We start from the raw sequence: 11843 nt of genomic DNA, 5'->3' as shown, positions 1-11843 counted from the left end.
AAAAATAATGCTATAATCAACACTTACTCCTAACTCGTTCATCTCGACAGCTGTAATGGTACATTACATGTGTTACAAAGTTGGTAGAATAAGGAGGAAGACACGGTCAATAGCATCAGGGTTGGCGTGACTGGGACTCGTGTTTATTCAGAACTCTCAGATACAAACACAATAAACTCGCGCTGACAGCGCTCTCACAAATCAGTACAATATAACTTTGTTAGCAATCTCTCCATCTCTGGTCCACCCATCTCTCTGGCAGGCTCGTGCCTCGTAGACCTCACTGAACCAAGCCCCCTCCGCCACAAGATTTAATACTAATTTCAAATGCAAAGATGTCAGCCAATCACAACAGTGGCCGTTTTCACTGAAGTCTCACAGCAGACACACCCCTTGAAACAGGGCATTCGGCCAGAAGGCAAACATCAGGATAGAAAAAATGCCTTTTATTTCTAAATTATGACATTTTATGATGTAAAAATCATACTAACAATATAAGTACACCTCAGAATACATTATAAAATAAAATAAAAAATCCATGCCATGGGACCTTTAAACGATGCGCCGTTGTCTTCATTTGACCACATGAGGAGAAGCGCTTTAGTTTCACCATCTGTTCAATCTGACAACATATTTTGACATGTCTTTGCTCTTAAAAACACTAGACACGTGTGGTATCGCAGTGCTGATGAATGGAAAAGAAGGCTAGGTCTCGAGCGCCACATGTTAAAAAAGCTGCGCGACATGGCGCAGCGGTCAAAGAGGATCTAGCACATCTTTAAATAGAAACACTATTAAAAAGCTTACCATAAACCTCCATAAGGGGCTTTGAGCACCCCTATACAGCCAAAATGACATGATCCTCGTTTCATAACAGCTCTGCGAAGATTCAACTGTGAGATTGATAGTGGAATCAGGCTCCTCCAATCGAAGCATCAAATCTTCCACTATTCGAGATCAAGGCACTCGAATGGTGTAGAAAAAGTTAAAGTTAAAAAGCCTTTAATTCATCTTGGTTTTATCTTATAAAAACAGGTGACAAGTACAACTACGCATTGCAGCTTACAATCCTTCGTCAGGGTGTGAGTAGCAAAAACAATCTCAAGTTCATAACAAATATGTTTTTGTATTCTGTTTGGTATTTTATTTATTTATTTACTTTTTGGGAGGTCTAGATTGAGGTTTTTAGTATTTGTACTGCATCAATTTTATTTTTAGCACCACACAGAACATTCATAATTTTTTTATGTATTAAACTTTATTCTCGTAATATGGAATAGCATCCATATTACGAGAATAAAGTTAAAGCTCCACTGTGTGATATTTTCCCCCATCTAGCGGTGAACATGTATATGACCATCCAGTGAATATTAGTTTCTGTTCCTCTCAATTCCGATTTCGTTTTAACTCCTACGGTGGCCGATTTAGTCCAAGATTAACATGGCTTCCAGTTCGACCTCGTCCACATTCGACACGGTGCCATCGAGTGTTAAAACGCGAAAGGCGAAGCTTGAATTCACGGGTATGTCCCTCTTTGGCTAATGTACTTTCAAGATGGAGGGGCAACATGGCGACCCTCACCCGTATGTATTTTCAATGGCATATTATAAACTTACGAGAATACTTTATTACTTGAAAGAAGTAAATATACATTAATGAGCACATATATTTTTGAAAGAACTAAATGTTTTTCTAAGAATAAACAAAAAAAGTTACACAGTGTAGCTTTAAATACATAAAAAATTATGAATGTTCTGTGTGGTGCTGAAAGTAAAATCAGCAATATTTCTTCTCTCAACAATATTTCAATCGAACAATCAGTTGTTCTCATGTCTCAGACCACCGAAAAGACTTCCCAGAAAAAGTTTTCCCACGTCTCAAAAATTACCTCTTCTCCTGAAATGTTCATGTAATGATTTTTTCATCCTTTAAATGTGGGTATTTTATGCTCTATAATATTAAACACAGCATGATATAAAAGAAGAGTTGCCAACTGTCCCGTATTAGCTGGGACGTCCCTTATATTAGACCTAAATGTCCTCCCTTGTCCCGTCTATCGACTGCTACGCTCATCTAACCACTGACTAAGTGGTTGTTCACATATGTTTCGTCTTTTGCACGCTCAAGTTCGTTATTACATAGTTAGAATAACATTCATTTTTCAAAATATTTAATACATAAAGTTAATTTGTTCTGCAAAGGTGTGTTCGAGTAAAACGCATTTAAACATGGCAGGAACATCTGTTTGTGTATGCATTTGTAGATTATATTGCAAACAAATCATGATATTCAACTGTGATACAGTAATGGGAGATCCAAGTTGAAAACAGATGTGTTCATTTTTTTCAGGATTATTTGATGAATAGAAAGTTAAAAAAACAACATTAATCTGAAATAGAAAGCTTTTGTAACATTAAAATGTCTTTACTGTCTCTCTTGACACGTTTGCTGCATCGTTGCTAAACAAAACTATTAATTTCTTATTTTTTTTTAATTATTGATAAAACTATTAATTTAAAACAAATTCTTACTGACCCCAAACTTGTGAACAGTAGTGTATAATGCTACAAAAGCTTCAGATGGTTTGTGTGTAACAACTGAAATTAATTTCTATGATGTTAAAATTCTTTTTAGGATTAAATTGTGTATTAATAAATAATAGGTTGAGAAAATCAAATGTTTTTATATCTGAGAGCCTTTTATACACACACTTAACTGCAGACACCGAAATAACATACACTTTGAGTGTCTCTTATAAAGAACCACTGTTGTCCCTTATTTTTGTCCCAATTCTTGTCCTTTGTGGTGTATGTTTGGATTGTGTTGTGTTCAAAAAGCAGTTATTTTAATCTCTTCAGATTCTTTGTTGTAGTTTCCTCACAGTCCTTCAGCTGATATAGGGCCATTAGGATTAGGGGAGGCGTCTTTGTCTTTGTCAGGTGTGAAACACATCAATATTCATGATGATTCACGTCTCACCGCATAAGCCTTCCTGACACAAAATATGGCTTACAAATTTTAAATCAATATATTGTTTCATGTGAATGAGTGGCCAGAGTGATTTTTACAATGTCTTTAAGCAAAAATTCTAGCCTACGTGATCCAGTTATCAAAAGTCTTGTGAACAAATATTCAGTATGGTTTTTATAGCCTTATAACAGTGACTTAATTTTTTCTTTCTTTCCACAAACCACGCATAAACGTAATTTTCTCAAAACTACAAACTTTTACATAAATACTGCTCACATATTATTGTAGCAGAGTTTGTGCTGAATAAAGTGTACTCCGACTTTAGCCATGAAAATGTTACAAGTAACAGAAATAAGCTCAAATATCAGGGCATGTCACCTCCAGGGCCCAGAAAACAGCTCAGGGCTCAGAGGGTTAAACAAAGCAGTTCCCAAAGTCAACTGTGGTCACAAGATCCACTGTAACCAAGAAAGTTCAACAGTACTTGTGACCATATTTGGCTAATGATGCTTTTAGAAAACACACCCACCATGATTTATGGATAGAAGCTTATGCACATCATATAAAGATCTCACTTCAGTTTGAAGTGACTCAGTGACTGTCTGTTCAGGCTAACTGTTTGTGCTTAGAAATAGTTAGATTAATTACAGCTTTTTCAGAAGGCCAAACCAGGAAGAAAGAAAATTGTGACAAAGGTAAGTACTTTTATAAGTAGCAATACATATAACCTATATATATATATATTTAAATATCAATAAATATATCACATTTGAATCTTCATGGAATGCCAACATTTCAAATGAAGCTGGCATTGGTTCATGGTGTAAGATCTATTCAGTCATTGTACTTTATATATTATAGATTGCTTATGCTCATAGATTTGCTGCAAAGGAATACAGGCTATGTACATAAGTAAATACATTTTTACTCTAAATAAAACTTTTGACTATAAATAAAAAATTGACTGCAGTAACAGTTGATTACAGAACTGTTAAAATGTATTACCAAAAGGGTGGCAGTCAAATCCACCAATTAAATTTTTCTTTTTTTTCTTTTTTGGTAAACAACGTGCTGCACAAAAAAGGCTATCTGGCTAAGTTAAAACATGGGTAAAAAATAGTGAAATTGAAGATATGCCTTTTATAAATGTAACCCCCATAAAAAGTTATTATAGGAATGTAAGTCTTATGTAATTAGCTTATACTACAATATTATCATTATGTGATATTATATTATTGTATATTATATTATTCCTCCAATCATGATGCTGCATATAACTTGAATTTAGTAAATCTGCCTAGTAATTGTTGAGCAGTCATGAACAGGTAATTGTGATTGGTTAAACAAATTAAGCTCCGCCCCTGCTAAGATCAGTGTGTGTGTGTGTGTGTGGGGGGGGGGGGGTGCAGCGGAACACCAGTGTAACTGGTCCGTTATCCTCTTTGCATTGTGTTGTGTGTCAATAAAGCTTGTGCTTCAACAAATCTTCACACTACTCGTTCTGATGCTACAATAAAACACATTTTTCACACTCTTCACCAATATCTAACTTTTCTTGAAATCCAATATATATATATATATATATATATATATATATATATATATATATATATATATATATATATATATATATATATATATATATATATACATACATACATACATACATACATACATACATACATACACCTGTCAACAATGAGACATAGAACCAATGACAGAACAGAACTGAGAAACCACATGACTAAATCAACTAATAAAAACATGAAACATTAGGCTCGTTTGAGATGCGCCTCGCCTCGCCTGCAATTCAGCCGAGACTAGGCGGCTGCAGTGAGGGAAGGAGTGAAAAAAGTGCAGGCAAGCCGGACAGTTCTCTCTTCTCGTAGTGGATCAGACACCTGCGAGATCAAAGGCGGATATCGCGGGATTCACACTTGTGCGCTTTGTTGCTGATAAACTGGATGTAATTTAAGTTCTGCTACTACTTTTATATGAAAATAAATATTATGAACAAGACACCCAAAGTTTTTGTTATTTATTTCCATTCGAAAGACGTGTTTATCAAACATTTTGACTTTAATTAGGCCTACATACATGTTTTTATATATATATATATTTTATAAATATGACAAAATCACATAACCCACAGAGAGATCGCCTTTGCTAGAGAGTTTGGGAATATTCACACATAAAAACATGATCTCAGAGTTTTAAAATCAAACATTTAAAAAAAAGAACCATACATCACGGTTGTTTAAACCAATAACCATTAAGCTGTGTCGTCAGCAAGTCGTTTCCCATCATGCTTTTGATCAGCGCAGTCGGTGGAGAGCAGCTGCGCTCGACTGCATAATCCGACACATCCGCCTTTCGCTCGCCAGAGTTTTTTGTCATACGTCGGCATGACATCAGAGCAAGGCGGACCGCCCTCGGACACTTTTCTAACCGGAATGCATCTCGCGCTGATCGCCGGTGATCGGTTCTGCGCAGATTTTGCTCATCTCAAACAAGCCTAATCACATGAGGGGGCACATGGCTTGATCACATGAGGACAAGGGAATCATGTGACAAGAACAAGTAACTATAAACCTGAAAGCCAAAACCCTCCCCTCAAAAAAGTGGCACCTGACGACTTCAGTGAACATCAACTCCAAGCCCAAAACAACGAAAAGTCCTGGAGGGTAGAAACACACATAATAGCCGTGGCCACAATGGTCAGTGCTGCAGTTTATCAGCCATGACGGGACGAGACTCTGGAGTGGTGGCCATGATGGGACGAGACTGGAGTGGCAGCCATCTTAGCTAGAGACTCTGGAGTGGCAGCCATCTTAGCTAGAGACTCTGGAGTGGCAGCCATCTTAGCTAGAGACTCTGGCGTGGCAGCCATCTTAGCTAGAGACTCTGGAGTGGCAGCCATCTTAGCTAGAAACTCTGGAGTGGCAGCCATCTTAGCTAGAGACTCTGGAGTGGCAGCCATCTTAGCTAGAGACTCTGGCGTGTCAGCCATCTTAGCTAGAGACTCTGGAGTGGCAGCCATCTTAGCTAGAGACTCTGGAGTGGCAGCCATCTTAGCTAGAGACTCTGGAGTGGCAGCCATCTTAGCTAGAGACTCTGGAGTGGCAGCCATCTTAGCTAGAGACTCTGGAGTGGCAGCCATCTTAGCTAGAAACTCTGGAGTGGCAGCCATCTTAGCTAGAGACTCTGGAGTGGCAGCCATCTTAGCTAGAGACTCTGGCGTGTCAGCCATCTTAGCTAGAGACTCTGGAGTGGCAGCCATCTTAGCTAGAGACTCTGGAGTGGCAGCCATCTTAGCTAGAGACTCTGGAGTGGCAGCCATCTTAGCTAGAGACTCTGGAGTGGCAGCCATCTTAGCTAGAGACTCTGGCGTGGCAGCCATCTTAGCTAGAGACTCTGGAGTGGCAGCCATCTTAGCTAGAGACTCTGGAGTGACAGCCATCTTAGCTAGAGACTCTGGAGTGGCATCCATCTTAGCTAGAGACTCTGGCGTGGCAGCCATCTTAGCTAGAGACTCTGGAGTGGCAGCCATCTTAGCTAGAGACTCTGGCGTGGCAGCCATCTTAGCTAGAGACTCTGGAGTGGCAGCCATCTTAGCTAGAGACTCTGGAGTGGCAGCCATCTTAGCTAGAGACTCTGGCGTGGCAGCCATCTTAGCTAGAGACTCTGGAGTGGCAGCCATCTTAGCTAGAGACTCTGGCGTGGCAGCCATCTTAGCTAGAGACTCTGGAGTGGCAGCCATCTTAGCTAGAGACTCTGGAGTGGCAGTCATCTTAGCTAGAGACTCTGGAGTAGGGGCCATCTTGACTGAAGACTCTGGAGTGGCAGCCATCTTAGCTAGAGACTCTGGAGTGGCAGCCATCTTAGCTAGAGACTCTGGAGTGGCAGCCATCTTAGCTAGAGACTCTGGAGTGGCAGTCATCTTAGCTAGAGACTCTGGAGTGGCAGTCATCTTAGCTAGAGACTCTGGAGTGGCAGTCATCTTAGCTAGAGACTCTGGAGTAGGGGCCATCTTGACTGAAGACTCTGGTGTGTCAGCTATCTTGGCCGAACACTCCGGCGTGGTGGCCATCTTGGCCTAAGACTCATGCAAAGTCAAACGCGCAGGAAAGTCAAAATCTGATTATGAAACTTGAAGCTTTTTATGGCATTGGCCATGCGCATGACTTACCTAAACTCTTACTGTATGAATAGCAGGGGTGTAGCCAGTAAGACGGGAAAGATTGTACCGCTCATTGGTTTCATATAGATTACTTAAACAGATCATTGTTTTTGATACGGATTCATTTAAAAGTAGACACTTCAAGCTTTTTAAAGACATATCTCTCACGTGGCAAGTATTCGCTGAGTTTCAGTTCATTTTTGAAACAAGTTTCAGAAAATTTTTCACAGAGACTGAGATGACTTTGTTTTCTTTATTTTACGGCAGCCGCACCACAGTAGCTGATGTGTACTGGACGCGACAAAGTGAACGCTGCAATCTATAAATCTATTCATATCCAGAAATACAACATGGCATCAGTTTACTGTCAGGAATTTTTCGTGTTGCGCCGCACCCAGGAAACTGATCGAATAACAGTGGATTCTATTTGATTTTGTTGCGTCACGCCACTCACGACTGCTGTGTTGTTTTGGTATTTGTGAATTGTAAGTATATTCATCAACTGCTTTACATTTACCTTTCACTGGCATTCATTTCACAAAACTGTCCATGCTTAGTTACCATGCATCATTTATTTATATTTCTACACGGCTGTGTAGAATGTGATTTTGGAGCCAGACGTGAGTTTCAGTAGTCATGTCAAAGCAATAACTAAATCAGCTTACTATCATCTCTAAAATATATCAAGAATTAGATGCTTTGTTTCCAGACAAGACTTAGAGAAACTCGTTCATGCTTTTTTCACCAGCAGGGTGGACTATTGTAATGGTCTCCTCACTGGCCTTCCCAAAAAGACCATTAGACAGCTGCAGCTCATACAGAACGCTGAGCAGAACCAGAACATATAACCATATCACATCAGTCCTCAGGTCTTTACACTGGCTTCCAGTTACATTTAGAATACAACCCCAAATCAGAAAGAGTTGGGACAGTATGGAATACGCAAAAAAAAAAAAAAAGAAGTGATTTCTAAATTTACTTTGACTTGTATTTCATTGCAGACAATATGAACACAAAATATTTCATGTTTTGTATGGTCAACTTCATGTCATTTGTAAATATGCATCCGTTCCTGTCATTCAGACCTGCAACACATTTCAAAAAAAGTTGGGACAGGAGCAATTTAGGGCTAGTAATGAGGTAAAATGGTTAAATAATGATGTGATTTGAAACAGGTGATGTCAACAGGTGATTGTAATTATGATTTGGTACAAAAGTAGCATCCAAGAAAGGTCTAATCCTTTAGGAGCAAAGATGGGCCGAGGATCGCCAGTTTGCCAACAAATACGTGAGAAAATTATTGAAATGTTTAAAAACAATGTTCCTCAAAGAAAGATAGGAAGAGATTTGGATATTTCACATTCAACAGTGCATAACATAATTAAAAGATTCAAGGAATCTGGAGGAATTTCAGTGCGTAAAGGACAAGGGCGCAAGCCTAAACTGAACAACCGTGATCTCCGATCCCTCAGGCAGCACTGCATCAAGAATCATCATTCATCTATAAGCGATATCACCACATGGGCTCAGGACTACTTTGGCAAACCTTTGTCAAGTACCACAATACGTAGTTACATCCACAAATGCCAGTTAAAACTGTACTGTGCCAAAAGGAAGCCTTATGTTAACAGTGTCCAGAAGCGCCGTCGACTTCTCTGGGCTCGGAGGCATCTGGGATGGACCATCACACAGTGGAAACGTGTACTGTGGTCAGATGAAGCAGTATTTCAGGTATTTTTTGGGAGGAATGGACGCCGTGTGCTCCGGACCAAAGAAGAAAAGGATCATCCAGACTGTTACCAGCAACAAGTCCAAAAGCCAGGGTCTGTCATGGTATGGGGTTGTGTCAGTGCCCTTGGCAAAGGTAACTTGCACTTCTGTGAAGGCACCATTAATGCTGAAAAGTACATAGAGATTTTGGAGCATAATATGCTGCCTTCAAGAAGACATCTTTTCCAGGGACGTCCATGCATATTTCAACAAGACAATGCAAAACCACATTCTGCACACATTACAAAGTCCTGGCTGCGGAGGAAGAGGGTTCGGGTACTTGACTGGCCTGCCTCAGTCCTGACCTGTCTCCAATAGAGAATGTGTGGCGCATTTTGAAGCGCAAAATGCGACAACGAAGACCCCGTACTGTTGCCCACCTTAAGACTTGTTTGCAGGAAGAATGGGACAAAATTACACCTGAAACACTTCATCACTTGGTGTCTTCAGTCCCTAAACGTCTTTTAAGTGTTGTGAAAAGGAATGGCAACATTACAAAGTGGTAAATGCTTTACTGTCCCAACTTTTTTTGAAATGTGTTGCAGGTCTGAATGACAGGAAAGGATGCATATTTACAAATTACATGAAGTTGACCAGACAAAACATGAAATATTTTGTGTTCATATTGTCTGCAATGAAATACAAGTCAAAGTAAATTTAGAAATCACTTCTTTTTTTATTTATTTGCGTTTTCCATACTTTCCCAACTTTTTCTGATTTGGGGTTGTAGATTTTAAAGTAGTATTACTGGTATATAAATCGCTTAATGGCCTAATACCTCAATACATTGCAGATATGCTGATAGAATACAAACCCAACAGATCACTCAGATCATCAGGATCAAGTCAGTTAGAAATACCAAGGGTTCACTCAAAGCAAGGAGAGTCTGCTTTTAGCTATTATGCCAGCCGCAGCTGAACCTGTCAGGACTCCTGGGTGATCATGTGTGTGTGTGTATGTTGTCTTACCTGTTGGTGGTGGTTCCTCACGGGTTCACTGGCTCCTCCCGCTCGTTTCAGTAATTGTTCACCTGTCGTGTCTCATCAGCTGTTCTCTTTTTATAGCACTCTGTCCTGTCTCTCGTCGCGTGCTCATTGTCTTGGTTGGTCTCAGTCTCGCTGTCCTAGTCCAGTCGTTAGTTCCTGCTGTTTCGTCAGGTTCGGTCGCAGGCATCTGGAGGCTCGTCTTAGCCCGGAGTTTACTCGCCTGTGGATCTTGAACTTGACCTTGAGTGAACTGTGCTCTGTTTTCTGGTTTTACTGGTGCGCTTTGTTTTCAGGCGAGATCCAGTATCATCCAGGTTCCAAAGAGCTGCTCTTTTCTGTCGGACGTTGTTTTGCCTTCTGTCCAGTGTTCTGACGTTCGTGAGTCTCCTGCCGTGTGAGGATTTCTTCCCGGTCACCGACCAGAGTGGATTACTTCGTGGGACGCCGCGTGTGGTCTCTGTGCCGTGGACTGTGACTTTGGTGCTTCATCGGATTCTCTTTTTACTCCTCTAATAAACCTTGTGAACTTGCATCTGGCTCCGAGACTTATTCTGACAGAACCAGCTTCCTGAACAGATCTGATGTGGTCCAACAGTAGCCACTTTCAAATCCAGACTCAAAACACATCTGTGCATTTACTGAATGAGCTGTGCTTTGTCCGAACTGCTTGCACTTTATTCTGTTTTAATTGAACCCTGTTTCATCTTGGCATCGTTTTACTCTTTTCATTCTTTTATACCTGTGTCGTTTTTGTTTTTATTTTATTCTTATTATAACTGTTTTAATTACACTTTTTATATTTTGTTACTGCTGTCTGGGTGATAAATCTAAATCCCTCCGGCGCGAGGACGATCGGTTTAGATCTGCTCTGAAGGATAGATCTGTATAGCCTTGGTGGTAAGAGGAAGGACCTTGTAGATCCGCTCTGATGGTCGAAGTAGAGATAGCCCTGGTGTTCCTGTCCAGGAAGATTTGTCTGTAAGGGTAATGTTTAAATGCATAGTTACATGACAAATATTTTTAAAGCAAACCTGACTCTCCATTTTCTTCCACTCCAGATAGGGGTTATACTATATATATATTTTATTTTATTCACTTACGAATAATTTAATTCCATTTCTGTGTAAAGCACTTTGAATTGCCACTGTGTATGAAATGTGCTATACAAATAAACTTGCCTTGCCTACAGACCGTTGACGCGTTTACTGCATCATTTTGATTATACCTCATAATAACCAGGATACACAGTGATACACAATTACACAGTGTAGCCTTTTATCACCCTGCAGAGATTTCATTTGAATAATAATCTGCTGACTGTACACAATCCTTGCCTTGCTGCGCCCTCCTTTTCATAACGTTCCTGTCGTTTCTTTATTTTAATGCAATATATGTTAAGCAATGCCTAGTTCATTCCAAGTGTGCTGTCACTTTTTCTATGTCAGTTGAGCTGGTTACATTTATTTATATAGTTGTTTTGCATGGTTAAGTTACTAGTGTGAAATACACAAGGTTTACCAAGCAGAGGCTTAAGCACATCATATAAAGAATTGACTTTAGTTTGAACTATTTGTAACTTTTTGTTTAGGTTATTATTAAGGGTTTGACAAGATCGCACGATTAAAATGTCTCGCACAATATTGCCATGACGGAGTGTGAGGTTGAAGATAGAATATGCCATCACTACGTTTACATTACGCCTCCACTGTTGTTTTGCTTTTTATAGAAATCAATTCCATCCAGCTCATCCAACACAAGCATGAATCAGAGAGTTCACTGATCACGTGACGAGATGACTGACAGGACCATGGCAGAGGATTTGTTGCGCAACAGAACGTCTGACAAATGTCTTATCTTGTAGAATGTGCATTCAGCACCTTCACTCACTATTCACAGAGTATATGATCAATTTGTGGAAAGGAGTTCAATTAGGAGGT

At 39.8% G+C, this 11843-nt stretch overlaps 1 protein-coding gene across 2 annotated transcripts in view; it reads left to right on the top strand.

Annotated features, from left to right (window-relative positions):
• The first annotated feature begins 3545 nt into the window (after positions 1-3545).
• Positions 3546-11843, top strand: part of LOC307141873 (GTPase IMAP family member 8-like) — a 28870-nt gene continuing 20572 nt past the window's right edge. Inside the window, exons 1-2 of one of the 2 annotated variants that reach the window (XM_079842333.1) lie at positions 3549-3665; positions 11633-11742. The gene's annotated coding sequence lies outside the window, so the exon portion shown is untranslated. Of the gene's footprint in view, positions 3666-11632; positions 11743-11843 lie in introns of both variants that reach the window. The other variant, XM_079842332.1, reaches the window with a different exon arrangement.

This window comes from Gobio gobio (genome assembly GCF_949357685.1).
Source record: "Gobio gobio genome assembly, chromosome: 18".
Taxonomy (NCBI): Eukaryota; Metazoa; Chordata; class Actinopteri; order Cypriniformes; family Gobionidae; genus Gobio; species Gobio gobio.
The sequence above is the reverse complement of the archived record's forward strand: the minus strand, read 5'-3'. Positions and strand labels throughout refer to the sequence as shown.